This window comes from Stenella coeruleoalba (assembly GCF_951394435.1).
Source record: "Stenella coeruleoalba genome assembly, chromosome: 6".
NCBI classification, from domain to species: Eukaryota; Metazoa; Chordata; class Mammalia; order Artiodactyla; family Delphinidae; genus Stenella; species Stenella coeruleoalba.
In genome coordinates, this window is record NC_137151.1 from 24,843,554 (window position 1) to 24,862,710 (window position 19,157).

The 19,157-nt window shown below is 44.9% G+C and overlaps 1 long non-coding RNA gene across 37 annotated transcripts in view; it reads right to left on the minus strand.

Annotated features, from left to right (window-relative positions):
* The window catches only part of LOC307187927, a 3,519,425-nt gene that overhangs the window by 2,471,463 nt on the left and 1,028,805 nt on the right, over positions 1–19,157 (minus strand). Inside the window, exon 5 of one of the 37 annotated variants that reach the window (XR_013828747.1) lies at positions 11,699–11,780. The exons of 35 other annotated variants lie outside the window; for them this stretch is intronic. This is a non-coding gene — a long non-coding RNA (uncharacterized lncRNA). Of the gene's footprint in view, positions 1–8,545; positions 8,561–11,698; positions 11,781–19,157 lie in introns of those variants that run through there. One more of the 37 variants, XR_013828760.1, reaches the window with a different exon arrangement.

The window sequence follows — 19,157 nt, forward strand, 5'->3', positions numbered from 1 at the left end:
ACACGAGTGACAGCATGCCGGCCGACTTGGTGCCTGCAGGCCAGCCAGGATGGTCCTGGCCCTGGGTGCTCTTCTGGAAGATTTCCATTTCCCTGCCTGAGATACCCGTCCTGTCCCTGCCCCCACTGCTTTTTTCCTTCCTCACCTCTGCCCAGGGAGAAATTCCAGCAGCAGGTATGGGTGACACATCCTCTTCTTTAGCAGGTGGCAGCCTGGCAACTGCTGCAGAAAGTCCAGCAGAGCCCCACTCACACTGGGCCACCCACAAAGCCGTGGCCTCTCACTCCCTCCCACCAGCCCAGCCCCGAGACTGCTGACAGGGCAGAGAAAATGGCGTCAGGCACGGCTGCAGGGGCTCTTGCTGCCTGGAGTGGTATTTATATTGATCTCAACCCAGGCACACCTGGGGAGGGCTGGCCGGCACGGTAAGGCTGCCCAGGTCAGCCAATCATCACCCCTCAGGGGCTCACAGTTGCAGAAAATGGAACTTGCTGAACCGGCCAGGTCCAAGGAACAGGTGTGGGCTCCTGAGAGTCAGGATAGACAAGGGGCTGCAGCTTTGGCTTGTTTTCTAATCATTTTATCTGGCCCATGAGTGGGAGACAACTTCAAGAAAACCCTCTCCTAATGAGAGGAACCCAGGAGTCAGGGAGAGGAGGGGTGGGTGGTGGTTGGAGACAGAGGCCTGGTGCCCCGGGTGCAGTGGAAGTCTCTGGAAGACCAGGTGGAGGGAGGCCTCACGGAGTGATGCCCAGGGTCACAGACCTGTCGCAGCTGCTGTTTGTTAGTTCAAGTCCTGCTCTGAGGTGCTCTGTGTCAGCTCTGAGCGACAGGTGAGCTGGGGGCGCTCTGCAATGAGGGCTATGTGCACGGTTCCTGTGTGCCCAGCCCTGCCACGGTACCTGCAAGGGTAGCTCTGTATCCTGGGAGGGGCCTGACCACGAGAGCCCCGTGGGCTGGGGTGGGGGTGGGGTACCTGCCCAGGTGAGCTCCATATTCTGGGATTGGTCTGACCACGAGAGCCCCATGGGCTGCTGGGGACCTGGTAAAGGATGTCAGGACAGTCAGTGAAGCCACCGAGGATATACCTCCAGTTGCTCCTAATTCCTACACCCTGCTGGTCATTCTACCAACCACCAGGACATGGTATTCTGTATTAGTCTTCAATGATGCCTTCTTTTGTATTCCATTAGTCCCAGAGTCACAAGAAATTTTGGCTTGTGAGTGGCAGGACTCAACATACAACTAAAACAATACTTCCGGGCCGTCTGGCCCCAAGGGTGCAAAAATTCCCACACCATCTTTGGGGAAAGCTTACCTAAAGACCTAAAAGTTCTACCTCTGGAAAAGGAAACCCTCCTTCAATATGCAGACGACATTCTGATCACCAGCCCTACTAAGGAGGCCTCTGAACTACCAAGCCAATAAAGGATAGAAGTTGTCCAAGAAAAAGCTCAAATATCACAGACTGCGGTGACCTGCCTGGGCTTCATTCTCACAGAAGATCAGAGGAGCCCATCCCAGGAAAGGGAAGAAACCATTTTCAGCCTTACCCCTTTCTAAAACTAGAAGACAGCTTAGGGGTTCCTGGGGAGGCCAGGGTTTGCTGCTTCTGGATCCCTAACTACAGTCTACTAGCTGGGCCTCTATATGAAACACTGAAAGGAAAAGATGATGATCCTTTTGAATAGAATCCAGAAGTGGCCTTTCAAGAATGGAAAGAGCAGTCAATTCAGACCCTTGCCCTGGAACTCCCTAATTTAGCTAAACCCTTTGACCTTTACATTCCCGGTGAAAGGTGAATCGCCATTGGAGAATTAGTGCAAAAACTGGGACCACTTGAAATGGAACAATGCAAGAATGCCATCCAGGTAGGATAAACTACGGTCACTAAGGGGCTTGGCCCACTGCCACATCTGGCCAAGATACTGGCGGTATCTAAAAACCTGGAAATCAGCAGCTCAAAAGGCCACCTCCCTCCTAAGGGAAAAGGACCCCACGTGGTGATCCTAACCACCAACCATGCCCTGAAGTTGCAGGGTTCGCTCCGTGGGCACACCGACCTCGAGTGAGGAGGCCCTCCAACTCCAACATCCAGAGAGATAACCGGGGGCAACAGGGCACCATGACGACTCGTGTGAACATCACTTGACCTGGAGTTTCTCTCATAAAACAACAAGAGTGTGTCCCAAAAGAGTAGACTACTGCTTGCAGGACTTACTGCACCCAGAGGGGAGCTAATAATCTTGGCGGGGGAACAGTATACCACACTGTCACCATAGAAAAGCCTACAGACACCGTGATGATGGTGGCCAATAAGACCGGCTGGACTCCTGTTTACTTCAAAAGGCTGTTGACTCAGTAGCCATCATGGTCCTTGATCACCACTGACCCTGGACTGTCTGGGATTTGAGCGGGCAGGGCTCTGACACCTGGTGCTGTTTGTACGTTAATTCAGGGGCCTAATTGAAGAAAGCGCAGACTACTGGTCAGAGCATCTAGGCTGGCAGAGACGGTCAGCCTAAGGTGGCCGAACAAATGTGGGGCGGGGTGAAACCGGCCCCCACAACGTCTCTGCACATCTCTTTCCTGGACCCTTAAAGGTCATTAGAATCTATAACACTTCCAATGCTGGTGCTCAGGTGGACGAGCAGGGAGGCAGGGGTCCTGGGGACAATCAACGTCACCGGGAGGCTGCTGGGGAGAAGCTCTGACCCTCGCCCCAGGGTATGAGGGCTCCCAACTCAGCACTCAGCAGTTACAGAAGAAGGGTCTGCACCCTCAGCACTCCAAGAATGAGGAACAGGACAAAAGGCAGAGGAGGGGTTTGTCCCCAGCAAAGCCCATTAAAAATCCCTGGGAGATAAAAATAGAATCTGGGCAATAAAGTCAAGTCTAACCTTTTTTATCCTTTGTACTTTGTCTAATTTCACGTGCTCCTAGGGTCCCGCATGCAGAGGTTCCACACCCGGCACTTCAGACCAGATTTCCTAGTGCAGAATGGCTGGGTCGACACCTCAGCTCCTGGGGCCCAGTGCAGACTCCACGATATAGAGCCTGAGCTACAGCCAACCCGGCCCTCGAGAGCTCCGCCGCCTCCCTCCCTCCCACTGACTCTGACAGGATCTCTACACAGCAGCCCAGCCCACAGCCCACGGGGTAGTGCATGCTCTCACCTCTCCATTCTCTGATCAAAATATAAAGTTTCCTTTGCTTGTGAACCAAACTCAGTCTCGATCTGTTGGCCCCAATGACACTGGGCAGGGAGACACTTGTTGGGGTCCACTCTGGAGGATCAGTAACAGAAATTGAGACTATTGTAACCTCAATGAACAGATGTGTGAGCCAAACTGTAGTTAACATAGAACAGTGTATAAGGCTCGGGTAAAATAAGATGTTTTTAACACTTCCATTTGATATTTCCATCACTTTTTATAAGCAAGTTCAGTGAAAAGGTTTGTCTTATTTGTCAGGTCAATATTAGAGAAACGAAGTGATTTCTTTCCAAGGATGTACAGCTAATAATCTTGGTTAAACCTTCAATCTTGTTTTAAATGCTTTTCCATTGAAAATGATACCTCTCTTTCAGCTCCCCCATTTCTGAGAAGTATAAAATCTTATAATTTATTATTACCAAAGGGGAAAGGTGGGAGGAGGGATAAATTAACAGTTTGGAATGAACACATACACACTGCTATGTATAAAATAGATCATCAACAAGGAACTACTGTATAGCACAGGGAACTACACTCAACATTTTGCAATAACCTATAAGGGGAAATAATCTGAAAAAGAATAGATATTTTTATTGACATCATCTATCAATGACAGTTAAAGTGTAGCCTAAGGGAAGCTGGTGGTGAGTGCTTCTGACCCTGAAGACTTCAATCATCTAAAGTTTGGACTCTGCCTACTTCCCAAGGCCCTTAACGAACATATGTGTAGCTGTAGCTTAAAAAATTCCCCAGTTTGGGTTTCGGGGAGACACTGATTTTGAAAAAGCCCTGGTGTTCTCCTTACATGAATGGGACTCTTCCTACTGCTAAAACATGTCTGTCACACCCAGAGGACGGTATACCGTCTGATCGGGAAGAGTTTGGAAAAGGCATCTCATCTCCTCATCTCCTGGTGCTCGGGTTCACCCCTCCAGCGTCTTTACTAACAGTCTCCCCACTTGGAGATGTCAGCACTGTCAACATCCTGTTGCGTACAGTTTGGAATTTGTCCAGAGGATGAAGCGGAAGGATGAGGAACAATGAGAGACAAGTCCTAGGTGTTCAGACAGGCACATGTCACTCTAATTTCCAATCAGGAAGACGAATTGACCAAAGGCTAGGGTTGCCCATGGAAACAGTATAGGGCTTGAGGAAATCCCGCTGCTTTGTGGCCAGTTCCCATAAACACGAGTTGAACAATGGAACTCAGGGGCAGTAAAATTCACAAAACTGCAGAGTTGAAAATATCCATCACTGAAAAATGTCTTGAGGAAAGTCAGAGAAAAGGACTTGTAAGCAAGGGAGAATGGCAGGAAAGGGATTTGAGGAGGTAGAAAGGACTCGCCATTAAGCACAAGAAAAGGAGCTGAACATTGCCAACATTGCAGTTGGCCAAAAAGGGTGTATGCGTTCTTTTCTGTATATATTCAAGAAAAGGGCATACACTTTTTTAGCCAACCAAACAGGTGGGCACTGGAAGTCAATACTACAAAAGATATCACTTCGCATCAGTCAGAAGAGCCATCCTCATAAAGCGTAAACAACAGAAATGCAGGACAGGGCAACGAGAAGAGGGAGCCCTGTGAGACTTATAGTGGAAATGTATATTGCCAACGGCCATTCTGGAGAAGTGTATTGTGTTTACTAAAGCATCTAAAAAATGAGCTACAGAGCATAGGGCACTTGCACTCATGGGCGTATATCTTGGGAAAAACAAAAATCGAGAGGACACAGGCACCCCAATGTTTACCCCCTCTCTGTTTAAAAGATCCTCGACTAGGATATAACTCAAATGTCTCTGGAGGGAAAAAATGGATAGAGATGTGGTCCTTAGGTAGAGTGGAATATTATTCAGTCTGGAAATCAATGAAATATGGCCAGTTGTAACAACTCCGGAGGAGTTACGTATGATCATTCTAAGTGACAGAATTCAAAAAGAAAATGACACATATCATAAGATATCACTTAAAGGTGGAATCCAAAATGGCTACACATGAAATAAATTACAAAACAAAAACATAGTCAAATATGTAGAAAACACGCATAAGGCTGCTAAACGGGAAAGGTGGGGAGGGGTGAGGCATCATCCAGGAGGTTGAAATTAGCAAAGATACCATTCCAAATACCAAACTGATAATCAACAAGGCCTACACGGTAGCTAAAAGAACTGCACTCAGCACACTCAAGTCACCGGAAAAGAATATATACGACTGGTAAGAATCTGAAAAAGAATTTATTGATGTCTCTCTGTACGTGAATCAAGTGGATGTACAGCAGCAAGAAACAGAGCTTTGAAAATCAGCTGTAACCAATATAGTAATAAATTGAAAAAAATAAACGACAGAGAGACAGAGAAAACCTCTTACAACTTTTCCTCAGGGACGGTGATGCAACATGGATTGAACACATCTAGACCCACAGCAGGATGAGACATAAGGCTGGAAACTGTTTGCGCTAAGAGAAATGTGAGGTTGGGTGAGGAAATGCACACCCTTTAAAGTAATACTACCTGGTACCCATTCAATGGGTCCCAAATCTGCAGGTTCAAGGGATCTTCCTACAGCTAAAACATGCATGGAAAACCCAGAGGACTGTACACCATGTGATCGGGAGATGTGTCTAAAATGCACCTCATTTATCCTCTCCTGGTGCTCCTGTTCACCATTCCAGCCACGCTACTTAGAATCTCCCCACTTGGAGAATCAGCACATTTAAACTTCTGTTTCACACATTTTGCAAATTGTGAGGAGGATGAACGGGAAGAGGGGGAACCAATGAGAGAAGAGTTGTAGGGGTTTGGACGGGCACATATCACTCTAATTTCCCATTAAGAATAAGAATTAAAGAAAGGCTCAGCCTGCCTCGCCGGAGCCAAAATAGGGCCTGAAGCAATCCTGCGGGTTTGAGGCCAGCTCACGAAAGAGCAACTTAAAAAATGGAGCTCAGGGTCACTGCAATTCACAAACCTGCAGAGTTATAAATGAAAACTAACGTCCAAAAATATGTTGAGGTAAGGCAAAGAAGAGGATCTGAATGCAAGACAGAATTGCAAGAAACAGATTTCAAGAGATAGATTGGACTCGTCTTTAACGCACATGAAAAGCGGCAGAATTTCGACAATGATGCAGTTGGCCCAAAAGGGCGTATGCGTTTTTTCCTGATTATATCCAGGAAAAAACGCATACGCACTTTATGGGCAACGAAGCAAGCAAGCAATGCAAATGTGCACAACAAAGAAGTCTCACTTCCCACCGGTCAAAAGGGCCATCCTAAAAAATTGTAAAAACCAGAAATGCAGGACAGGCCATGGAGAACAGGGAGCCTTTATACGCTGATGGGCAGTGTGTGAACTGCCGAGAGCCACTCTGGAGAAGTGTATGGTGGTTCCTAAATCATCTAAAAAACAGAGCTACAGAGCATAGGACACTTCCAATCATGGGAGTATATCTAGGGAAGTCTAAAAATCAACAAGACACAAGCACACCACAGTTTAGGGCTACTCTGTTTACAAGAACCTCAACTTCAGTACACCTTAAATATCCCAGGAAAGAGAACAATGGATAAAGAAGATGTGGTACTTATGTACAATGGAATATCTCTTCACCATGAAATCAATGTAATAAGGCTAGTAGAAGGATAAAGAGTGGATTTAGGTCCGATAATACTACTTGAAATAAGTCAAACAGAAAAAGAAACATATCATAAGATATCACTTATAGAGGGAGGGTAAATATGACTGCACAAGAAATGAATTACAGAACAGAACAGTGTCTCACATTTAGAAAACACACTTATGTCAGCTTAAGGGGAAAGGAGAGGTGGGGTGATGCATAAAACCAGAGTTTGAAATTAGCACAGATACCGTTCAATAAACCAAATAGGTATTAGACAAGATCTACACCTTGCTCAATGAACTGGCCTCAACACACCCTATACACCGCAGAGAAATATATCTGAGGAATAAGAATCTTAAAACCCATGTATTGATATATCTCCATAAGGGAATCAAGTGTGTGCAGAGCGGCACAAACACAGCAGTGAAAAGGAGCTAAACCCCATTATAGAAATAAAATTTAAAAACAAAACGCTGAAACAATGAAAGAGAGAAAAATTCTTACAAAATTCGCTCAGGGGCTGTGATGCAACCTGGATTGACCACATATAAACCCACAGCTGGATAAGACATAAGGCTGGACACTTGGGGCTGACAGGATTGGTGAGCTTTGGTGAGCAACTGCCGAAAGTTTAATGCAATACTTCATGCTACTCATTCCAAGGGTCCCAACACTCCAGGTTGAAGGGAATCTTCCTACAGCTAAACCATGCTTGGGAAACCCAGCGACTGGTATACCATATGATCGGGAAAGGTTTCTAAAACGCACCTCATTTTTCCTCTCCTGGGGCTCCGGATCGACATTCCAGCCACTTTACTAACAACATCCCCACATGGAGTCAATGCCTTTAAGTTCTGGTATCGCACAGTCTGCAGTTAGTGCAGAGGATGAATGGGAATAGGGGGAACCAGTGAGAAACTAGCTGTAGCAGTTTCAATGGGCACATGTCACTCTAATATCACATCAGTAAGAAGAATTTACCAAAGGCACAGCAAGGTGCCACAGAAGAAAAATAGGGCTTCAAGGAATCCTGTGGTAATGGGGCAAGACCACAAAAATAAGAGCTAAAAAATGGAGCTAAGGGCTACTGCAATTCAAAAACCTGCAGAGTTATAAAGGCCAACTATTTTTAAAAAATATATTGAGGTAAGGCTATGAAGAGGCATTGAAAGCAAGGCAGAATTGCAGGAAACCGATTTCAGGAGGTAGACAGGAATTGCATTGAAAGCGTATGAAGAGAGTCAGAAACTCGACAATGATGCACTTGGCCAAAAAGGGCGTATGCGTTTTTTCCTGAATATATTCAGGAAAAAACGCATACGCCCTTTTTGGCCAACCAAGCAAGCTTGCAAAGGAAATCTGCACTACAATGAAGTCTCACTTCCACCTGGTCAAAAGGGCCATCTGAAAAAAGTGTAAAATCCATAAAGGAACGACAGGCCATGGAGAACTGGGAGCCTTCTTATGCTGATGGGCGGGATGTAAATTGCCAACAGCCACTCTGGACAAGTGTATGGTGTTCCCTGAAACATCTAAAAAACAAAGCAACAGAGCCTAGGGCACTTCCACTTATGGTCCTATAGCTTAGGGAAATTAAAATCAAAAAGACACAGCCACCCCAAAGTTTGGGACGCCTCTGTTTACAAGAACCTCGTTTACGGTACAAGTTCAATATCGCAGAAAGTGAAACATGGATAAAGAACTTGTGGTACTTACGTACAATGCAATATCACTCAGCAATGAAATCTATGTAATCAGGCCCATAGCAGCATAATGAGTGGATTCAGGTATGATGATTCGAACTGAAATAAGTCACACAGAAAAGAAACATCATAAGGTATCACTAATACACAGAATGTGAACTTGGCTACACATGAACTGAATTACAGAACAGAACAGGGTCTCAAATTTAGAAAACCAACATATGCTTGCTTAAGGGGAAAGGTGAGTTGGGGTGCTGCATAAAACCAGAGATTGAAATGAGCACAGATAAAGTTCCTTAAGCCAAATATGGAATAGACAAGAGCTACTCCTTGCTCAACGAAATGGACTCAACACCGCATATTAAACGCCTAAGAATGTACCTGACTAGTAAGTATCTTAAAACCTATGGATTGCTATGTCTCCGAAAGAGAATCAAGCATGTGTACAGGGGCATAAACGCAGCAGTGATAGGATTGGAGAGGTTCGTGAGCAAATGAAGACCCTTTGAAGTCATACTGCATGGTACCCATTCCACGGGTTTCAACTACCCAGGTTTAAGGTATTCTTCCTTCAGCTAAAACATGCATGTGGAACCTAGAGTATGATCAACCATGTGATCGGGAGACGTGTTCAAATATGTCTCAGTTTTCCTCCCCTGGTACTCGGGTGCAACATTCCAGACGCTTTACTAACACTCTCCCCACTTGGAGAGTCAGTCCCTTTAACCTCCTGTTTGGCCCAGTTTGCAATTTCTGCGGAAGATGAACAGGAATAGCGAGAACAAATGAGAGACTAGCTGGAGGTGTCTGGACGGGCAAATTTAACTCTCATTTCCCACCAGGAAGAGGAAATAACCAAAGGCTCAGCGTGCCGTACCGGAACCAGATTAGGGCCTGAAGCCATCCTGCGGTGTTGCGGCCAGCTCAAAAGAAAGCGAGTTGAAGAAAGGAGCTCAGGGGCACTGTAATTCACAAACCTGCAGAGTTATAAATGACAGCTCTCGTCCAAAAATAGACTGAAGTAAGGCTGCCAAGAGGACTTGAAAGCGGGGCAGAATTGCAGGAAACCGATTTCAGGAGGTAGACCGGAATTGCATTGAAAGCATAGGAAAAGAGGCAGAACGTCCACAATGATGCACTTGGCCAAAAAGGGCGTATGCGTTTTTTCCTGAATATATTCAGGAAAAAACGCATACGCCCTTTTTGGCCAACCAAGCAAGCTTGCAAAGGAAATCTGCACTACAATGAAGTCTCACTTCCCCCCGGTCAAAAGGGCCATCTGAAAAAAGTGTAAAATCCAGAAAGGCAGGACAGGCCATGGAGAACTGGGAGCCTTGTTATGCTGATGGGCGGGATGTAAATTGCCAACAACCACTCGGGAGAAGTGTATGGTGTTTCCTGAAACATCTAAAAACAAAGCAACAGAGCCTAGGGCACTTCCACTTATGGTCCTATAGCTTAGGGAAATTAAAATCAAAAAGACACAGCCACCCCAAAGTTTGGAACGGCTCTGTTTACAAGAACCTCGTTTACAGTACAAGTTCAACATCGCAGAAAGTGAAAAATGGATAAAGAAGTTGTGGTATTTACTTACAAAGCAATATCACTCAGCAATGAAATCTGTCATCAGGCCCTTAGCAGCACAATGAGTGGATTCAGGTATGATGATTCTAACTGAAATAAGTCACACAGAAAAAGAAACATCATAAGATATCAGTAATACACGGAATGTAAACTTGGCTACACAGGAACTGAATTACATTACAGAACAGGTTCTCAAATTTAGAAAACCAACTTATGCTTCCTTAAGGGTAAAGGTGAGTTGGGGTGCTGCATAAAACCAGAGATTGAAATGACCACAGATAAAGTTCCTTAAGTCAAATATGGAATAGACAAGAGCTACTCCTTGCTCAACGAAATGGACTCAACACCGCATATTAAACGCCTAAGAATGTACCTGACTAGTAAGTATCTTAAAACCTATGGATTGCTATGTCTCCGAAAGAGAGTCAAGCATGTGTACAGGGGCATAAACGCAGCAGTGATAGGATTGGAGAGGTTCGGTGAGCAAATGAAGACCCTTTGAAGTCATATTGCATGGTACCCATTACACGGGTCTTAACTCTCCAGGTTTAAGGTATTCTTCCTTCAGCTAAAACATGCATGTGGAACCCAAGTATGATCAACCATGTGAACGGGAGACGTGTTCAAATATGTCTCAGTTTTCCTCCCCTGGTACTCGGGTGCAACATTCCAGATGCTTTACTAATACTCTCCCCACTTGGAGAGTCAGCGCCTTTAACCTCCTGTTTGGCCCAGTTTGCAATTTCTGCGGAAGATGAACAGGAATAGCGAGAACCAATGAGAGACTAGCTGGAGGTGTGTGGACGGGCAAATTTAACTCTCATTTCCCACCAGGAAGAGGAAATAACCAAAGGCTCAGCGTGCCGTGCCGGAACCAGATTAGGGCCTGAAGCCATCCTGTGGTGTTGCGGCCAGGTCACAAGATAGCGAGTTGAAGAAAGGAGCTCAGGGGCACTGTAATTCACAAACCTGCAGAGTTATAAATGACAGCTATCATCCAAAAATAGACTGAAGTAAGGCTGCCAAGAGGACTTGAAAGCGGGGCAGAATTGCAGGAAACCGATTTCAGGAGGTAGACTGGAATTGCATTGAAAGCATAGGAAAAGAGGCAGAACGTCCACAATGATGCACTTGGCCAAAAAGGGCGTATGCGTTTTTTCCTGAATATATTCAGGAAAAAACGCATACGCCCTTTTTGGCCAACCAAGCAAGCTTGCAAAGAAATCTGCACTACAATGAAGTCTCACTTCCCCCCAGTCAAAAGGGCCATCTGAAAAAAGTGTAAAATCCAGAAAGGCAGGACAGGCCATGGAGGACTGGGAGCCTTGTTATGCTGATGGGCGGGATGTAAATTGCCAACAACCACTCGGGAGAAGTGTATGGTGTTTCCTGAAACATCTAAAAAACAAAGCAACAGAGCCTAGGGCACTTCCACTTATGGTCCTATAGCTTAGGGAAATTAAAATCAAAAAGACACAGCCACCCCAAAATTTGGGACACCTCCGTTTACAAGAACCTCGTTTACCGTACAAGTTCAATATCACAGAAAGTGAAAAATGGATAAAGAACTTGTGGTACTTACGTACAATGCAGTATCACTCAGCAATGAAATCTATGTCATCAGGCCCGTAGCAGCAGAATGAGTGGATTCAGGTACGATGATTCTAACTGAAATATGTCACACAGAAGAAGAAACATCATAAGATATCACTAATACACGGAATGTAAACTTGGCTACACAGGAACTGCATTCCAAAACAGAACAGTGTCTCAAATTTAGAAAACCAACTTATGCTTGCTTAAGGGTAAAGGTGAGTTGGGGTGCTGCATAAAGCAGAGATTGAAATGAGCACAGATAAAGTTCCTTAAGCCAAATATGGAATAGACAAGAGCTACTCCTTGCTCAACGAAATGGACTCAACACCGCATATTAAACGCCTAAGTATGTACCTGACTAGTAAGTATCTTAAAACCTATGGATTGCTATGTCTCCGAAAGAGAATCAAGCATGTGTACAGGGGCATAAACGCAGCAGTGATAGGATTGGAGAGGTTTGGTGAGCAAATGAAGACCCTTTGAAGTCATATTGCATGGTACCCATTCCACGGGTTTCAACTACCCAGGTTTTAGGTATTCTTCCTTCAGCTAAAACATGCATGTGGAACCCAGAGTATGATCAACCATGTGATCGGGAGACGTGTTCAAATATGTCTCAGTTTTCCTCCCCTGGTACTCGGGTGCAACATTCCAGACGCTTTACTAACACTCTCCCCCTTGGAGAGTCAGCGCCTTTAACCTCCTGTTTGGCTCAGTTTGCAATTTCTGCGGAAGATGGACAGGAATAGTGAGAACCAATGAGAGGCTAGCTGGAGGTGTCTGGACGGGCAAATTTAACTCTCATTTCCCACCAGGAAGAGGAAATATCCAAAGGCTCAGCGTGCCGTACCGGAACAAGATTAGGACCTGAAACCATCCTGCGGTGTTGCGGCCAGGTCACAAGAAAGCGAGTTGAAGAAAGGAGCTCAGGGGCACTGTAATTCAGAAACCTGCAGAGTTATAAATGACAGCTATCGTCCAAAAATATACTGAAGTAAGGCTGCCAAGAGGTCTTGAAAGCGGGGCAGAATTGCAGGAAACCGATTTCAGGAGGTAGACTGGAATTGCATTGAAAGCATAGGAAAAGAGGCAGAACGTCCACAATGATGCACTTGGCCAAAAAGGGCGTATGCGTTTTTTCCTGAATATATTCAGGAAAAAACGCATACGCCCTTTTTGGCCAACCAAGCAAGCTTGCAAAGGAAATCTGCACTACAATGAAGTCTCACTTCCCCCCGGTCAAAAGGGCCATCTGAAAAACGTGTAAAATCCAGAAAGGCAGGACAGGCCATGGAGAACTGGGAGCCTTGTTATGCTGATGGGCGGGATGTAAATTGCCAACAGACACTCTGGAGAAGTGTATGGTGTTTCCTGAAACATCTAAAAAACAAAGCAACAGAACCTAGGGCACTTCCACTTATGGTCCTATAGCTTAGGGAAATTAAAATCAAAAAGACACAGCAACCCCAAAGTTTCGAACGGCTCTGTTTACAAGAACCTCGTTTACAGTACAAGTTCAACATCGCAGAAAGTGAAAAATGGATAAAGAAGTTGTGGTATTTACTTACAAAGCAATATCACTCAGCAATGAAATCTGTGTCATCAGGCACTTAGCAGCACAATGAGTGGATTCAGGTATGATCATTCTAACTGAAATAAGTCACACAGAAAAAGAAACATCATAAGATATCAGTAATACACGGAATGGAAACTTGGCTACACAGGAACTGAATTACAGAACAGAACAGGGTCTCAAATTTAGAAAACAAACTTATGCTTGCTTAAGGGGAAAGATGAGTTGGGGTGCTGCATAAAACCAGAGATTGAAATGAGCACAGATAAAGTTCCTTAAGTCAAATATGGAATAGACAAGAGCTACTCCTTGCTCAACGAAATGGACTCAACACCGCATATTAAACGCCTAAGAATGTACCTGACTAGTAAGTATCTTAAAACCTATGGATTGCTATGTCTCCGAAAGAGAATCAAGCATGTGTACAGGGGCATAAATGCAGCAGTGATAGGATTGGAGACGTTCGGTGAGCAAATGAAGACCCTTTGAAGTCATATTGCATGGTACCCATTACACGGGTCTTAACTCTCCTGGTTTAAGGTATTCTTTCTTCAGCTAAAACATGCATGTGGAACCCAAGTATGATCAACCATGTGATCGGGAGACGTGTTCAAATATGTCTCAGTTTTCCTCCCCTGGTACTCGGGTGCAACATTCCAGACGCTTTACTAACACTCTCCCCACTTGGAGAGTCAGCGCCTTTAACCTTCTGTTTGGCACAGTTTGCAATTTCTGCGGAAGATGAACAGGAATAGCGAGAACCAATGAGAGGCTAGCTGGAGGTGTCTGGACGGGCAAATTTAACTCTCATTTCCCACCAGGAAGAGGAAATAACCAAAGGCTCAGCTTGCCGTGCCAGAACTAGATTAGGGCCTGAAGCCATCCTGCGGTGTTGCGGCCAGCTCACAAGAAAGCGAGTTGAAGAAAGGAGCTCAGGGGCACTGTAATTCACAAACCTTCAGAGTTATAAATGACAGCTATCGTCCAAATATAGACTGAAGTAAGGCTGCCAAGAGGACTTGAAAGGGGGGCAGAATTGCAGGAAACTGATTTCAGGAGGTAGACTGGAATTGCATTGAAAGCATAGGAAAAGAGGCAGAACGTCCACAATGATGCACTTGGCCAAAAAGGGCGTATGCGTTTTTTCCTGAATATATTCAGGAAAAAACGCATACGCCCTTTTTGGCCAACCAAGCAAGCTTGCAAAGGAAATCTGCACTACAATGAAGTCTCACTTCCCCCCGGTCAAAAGGGCCATCTGAAAAAAGTGTAAAATCCAGAAAGGCAGGACAGGCCATGGAAAACTGGGAGCCTTGTTATGCTGAAGGGCGGGATGTAAATTGCCAACAACCACTCGGGAGAAGTGTATGGTGTTTCCTGAAACATCTGAAAAACAAAGCAACAGAGCCTAGGGCACTTCCACTTATGGTCCTATAGCTTAGGGAATTTAAAATGAAAAAGATACAACCACCCCAAAGTTTGGAACGGCTCTGTTTACAAGAACCTTGTTTACAGTACAAGTTCAACATCGCAGAAAGTGAAAAATGGATAAAAAAGTTGTGGTATTTACTTACAAAGCAATATCACTCAGCAATGAAATCTGTGTCATCAGGCCCTTAGCAGCACAATGAGTGGATTCAGGTATGATGCTTCTAACTGAAATAAGTCACACAGAAAAAGAAACATCATAAGATATCAGTAATACACGGTATGTAAACTTGGCTACACAGGAACTGAATTACAGAACAGAACAGGGTCTCAAATTTAGAAAACCAACTTATGCTTGCTTAAGGGTAAAGGTGAGTTGCGGTGCTGCATAAAACCAGAGATTGAAATGAGCACAGATAAAGTTCCTTAAGCCAAATATGGAATAGACAAGAGCTACTCCTTGCTCAACGAAATGGACTCAACACCGCATATTAAACGCCTAAGAATGTACCTGACTAGTAAGTATCTTAAAACCTATGGATTGCTATGTCTCCGAAAGAGAATCAAGCATGTGTACAGGGGCATAAACGCAGCAGTGATAGGATTGGAGAGGTTCGGTGAGCAAATGAAGACCCTTTGAAGTCATATTGCATGGTACCCATTCCACGGGTTTCAAATACCCAGGTTTAAGGTATTCTTCCTTCAGCTAAAACATGCATGTGGAACCTAGAGTATTATCAACCATGTGATCGGGAGTCGTGTTCAAATATGTCTCAGTTTTCTTCCCCTGGTACTCGGGTGCAACATTCCAGACGCTTTACTAACACTCTCCCGACTCGGAGAGTCAGTCCCTTTAACCTCCTGTTTGGCACAGTTTGCAATTTCTGTGGAAGATGAACAGGAATAGCGAGAACCAATGAGAGACTAGCTGGAGGTGTCTGGACGGGCAAATTTAACTCTCATTTCCCACCAGGAAGAGGAATTAACCAAAGGCTCAGCGTGCCGTGCCGGAATCAGATTAGGGCCTGAAGCCATCCTGCGGTGTCTCGGTCAGCTCACAAGAAAGCGAGTTGAAGAAAGGAGCTCAGGGGCACTGTAATTCACAAACCTGCAGAGTTATAAATGACAGCTGTCATCCAAAAATAGACTGAAGTAAGGCTGCCAAGAGGACTTGAAAGCGGGGCAGAATTGCAGGAAACCGATTTCAGGAGGTAGACTGGAATTGCATTGAAAGCATAGGAAAAGAGGCAGAACGTCCACAATGATGCACTTGGCCAAAAAGGGCGTATGCGTATTTTCCTGAATATATTCAGGAAAAAACGCATACGCCCTTTTTGGCCAACCAAGCAAGCTTGCAAAGGAAATCTGCACTACAATGAAGTCTCACTTCCCCCCGGTCAAAAGGGCCATCTGAAAAAAGTGTAAAATCCAGAAAGGCAGGACAGGCCATGGAGAACTGGGAGCCTTGTTATGCTGATGGGCGGGATGTAAATTGCCAACAACCACTCGGGAGAAGTGTATGGTGTTTCCTGAAACATCTAAAAAACAAAGCAACAGAGCCTAGGGCACTTCCACTTATGGTCCTATAGCTTAGGGAAATTAAAATCAAAAAGACACAGCCACCCCAAAGTTTGGAACAGCTCTGTTTACAAGAACCTCGTTTACAGTACAAGTTCAACATCGCAGAAACTGAAAAATGGATAAAGAAGTTGTGGTATTTACTTACAAAGCAATATCACTCAGCAATGAAATCTGTGTCATCAGGCCCTTAGCAGCACAATGAGTGGATTCAGGTATGATGATTCTAACTGAAATAAGTCACACAGAAAAAGAAACATCATAAGATATCAGTAATACACGGAATGTAAACTTGGCTACACAGGAACTGAATTACAGAACAGAAAAGGGTCTCAAATTTAGAAAACCAACTTATGCTTGCTTAAGGGGAAAGGTGAGTTGGGGTGCTGCATAAAACCAGAGATTGAAATGAGCACAGATAAAGTTCCTTAAGCCAAATATGGAATAGACAAGAGCTACTCCTTGCTCAACGAAATGGACTCAACACCGCATATTAAACGCCTAAGAATGTAAATGACTATTAAGTATCTTAAAACCTATAGATTGCTATGTGTCCGAAAGAGAATCAAGCATGTGTACAGGGGCATAAACGCAGCAGTGACAGCATTGGAGAGGTTCGGTGAGCAAATGAAGACCCTTTGAAGTCATATTGCATGGTACCCATTCCACGGGTTTCAACTACCCAGGTTTTAGGTATTCTTCCTTCAGCTAAAACATGCATGTGGAACCCAGAGTATGATCAACCATGTGATCGGGAGACGTGTTCAAATATGTCTCAGTTTTCGTACCCTGGTACTCGGGTGCAACATTCCAGACGCTTTACTAACACTCTCCCCACTTGGAGAGTCAGCGCCTTTAACCTCCTGTTTGGCCCAGTTTGCAATTTCTGCGGAAGATGAACAGGAATAGCGAGAACCAATGAGAGGCTAGCTGGAAGTGTCTGGACGGGCAAATTTAACTCTCATTTCCCACCAGGAAGAGGAAATAACCAAAGGCTCAGCGTGCCGTACCGGAACCAGATTAGGGCCTGAAGCCATCCTGCGGTGTTGCGGCCAGGTCACAAGAAAGCGAGTTGAAGAAAGGAGCTCAGGGGCACTGTAATTCACAAACCTGCAGAGTTATAAATGACAGCTATCGTCCAAAAATAGACTGAAGTAAGGCTGCCAAGAGGACTTGAAAGCGGGGCAGAATTGCAGGAAACCGATTTCAGGAGGTAGACTGGAATTGCATTGAAAGCATAGGAAAAGAGGCAGAACGTCCACAATGATGCACTTGGCCAAAAAGGGCGTATGCATTTTTTCCTGAATATATTCAGGAAAAAACGCATACGCCCTTTTTGGCCAACCAAGCAAGCTTGCAAAGGAAATCTGCACTACAATGAAGTCTCACTTCCCCCCGGTCAAAAGGGCCATCTGAAAAAAGTGTAAAATCCAGAAAGGCAGGACAGGCCATTGAGAACTGGGAGCCTTGTTATGCTGATGGGCGGCATGTAAATTGCCAACAGACACTCGGGAGAAGTGTATGCTCTTTCCTGAAACATCTAAAAAACAAAGCAACAGAACCTAGGGCACTTCCACTTATGGTCCTATAGCTTAGGGAAATTAAAATCAAAAAGACACAGCCACCCCAAAGTTTGGAACGGCTCTGTTTACAAGAACCTCGTTTACAGTACAAGTTCAACATCATAGAAAGTGAAAAATGGATAAAGAAGTTGTGGTATTTACTTACAAAGCAATATCACTCAGCAATGAAATCTGTGTCATCAGGCCCTTAGCAGCACAATGAGTGGATTCAGGTATGATCATTCTAACTGAAATAAGTCACACAGAAAAAGAAACATCATAAGATATCAGTAATACACGGAATGTAAACTTGGCTACACAGGAACTGAATTACAGAACAGAACAGGGTCTCAAATTTAGAAAACCAACTTATGCTTGCTTAAGGGGAAGGGTGAGTTGGGGTGCTGCATAAAACCAGAGATTGAAATGAGCACAGATAAAGTTCCTTAAGCCAAATATGGAATAGACAAGAGCTACTCCTTGCTCAACGAAATGGACTCAACACCGCATATTAAACGCCTAAGAATGTACCTGACTAGTAAGTATCTTAAAACCTATGGATTGCTATGTCTCCGAAAGAGAATCAAGCATGTGTACAGGGGCATAAACGCAGCAGTGATAGGATTGGAGAGGTTCGGTGAGCAAATGAAGACCCTTTGAAGTCATATTGCATGGTACCCATTACACGGGTCTTAACTCTCCTGGTTTAAGGTATTCTTTCTTCAGCTAAAACATGCATGTGGAACCCAAGTATGATCAACCATGTGATCGGGAGACGTGTTCAAATATGTCTCAGTTTTCCTCCCCTGGTACTCGGGTGCAACATTCCAGACGCTTTACTAACACTCTCCCCACTTGGAGAGTCAGCGCCTTTAACCTCCTGTTTGGCACAGTTTGCAATTTCTGCGGAAGATGAACAGGAATAGCGAGAACCAATGAGAGGCTAGCTGGAGGTGTCTGGACGGGCAAATTTAACTCTCATTTCCCACCAGGAAGAGGAAATAACCAAAGGCTCAGCGTGCCGTGCCAGAACTAGATTAGGGCCTGAAGCCATCCTGCGGTGTTGCGGCCAGGTCACAAGAAAGCGAGTTGAAGAAAGGAGCTCAGGGGCACTGTAATTCACAAACCTGCAGAGTTATAAATAACAGCTATCGTCCAAATATAGACTGAAGTAAGGCTGCCAAGAGGACTTGAAAGGGGGGCAGAATTGCAGGAAACCGATTTCAGGAGGTAGACTGGAATTGCATTGAAAGCACAGGAAAAGAGGCAGAACGTCCACAATGATGCACTTGGCCAAAAAGGGC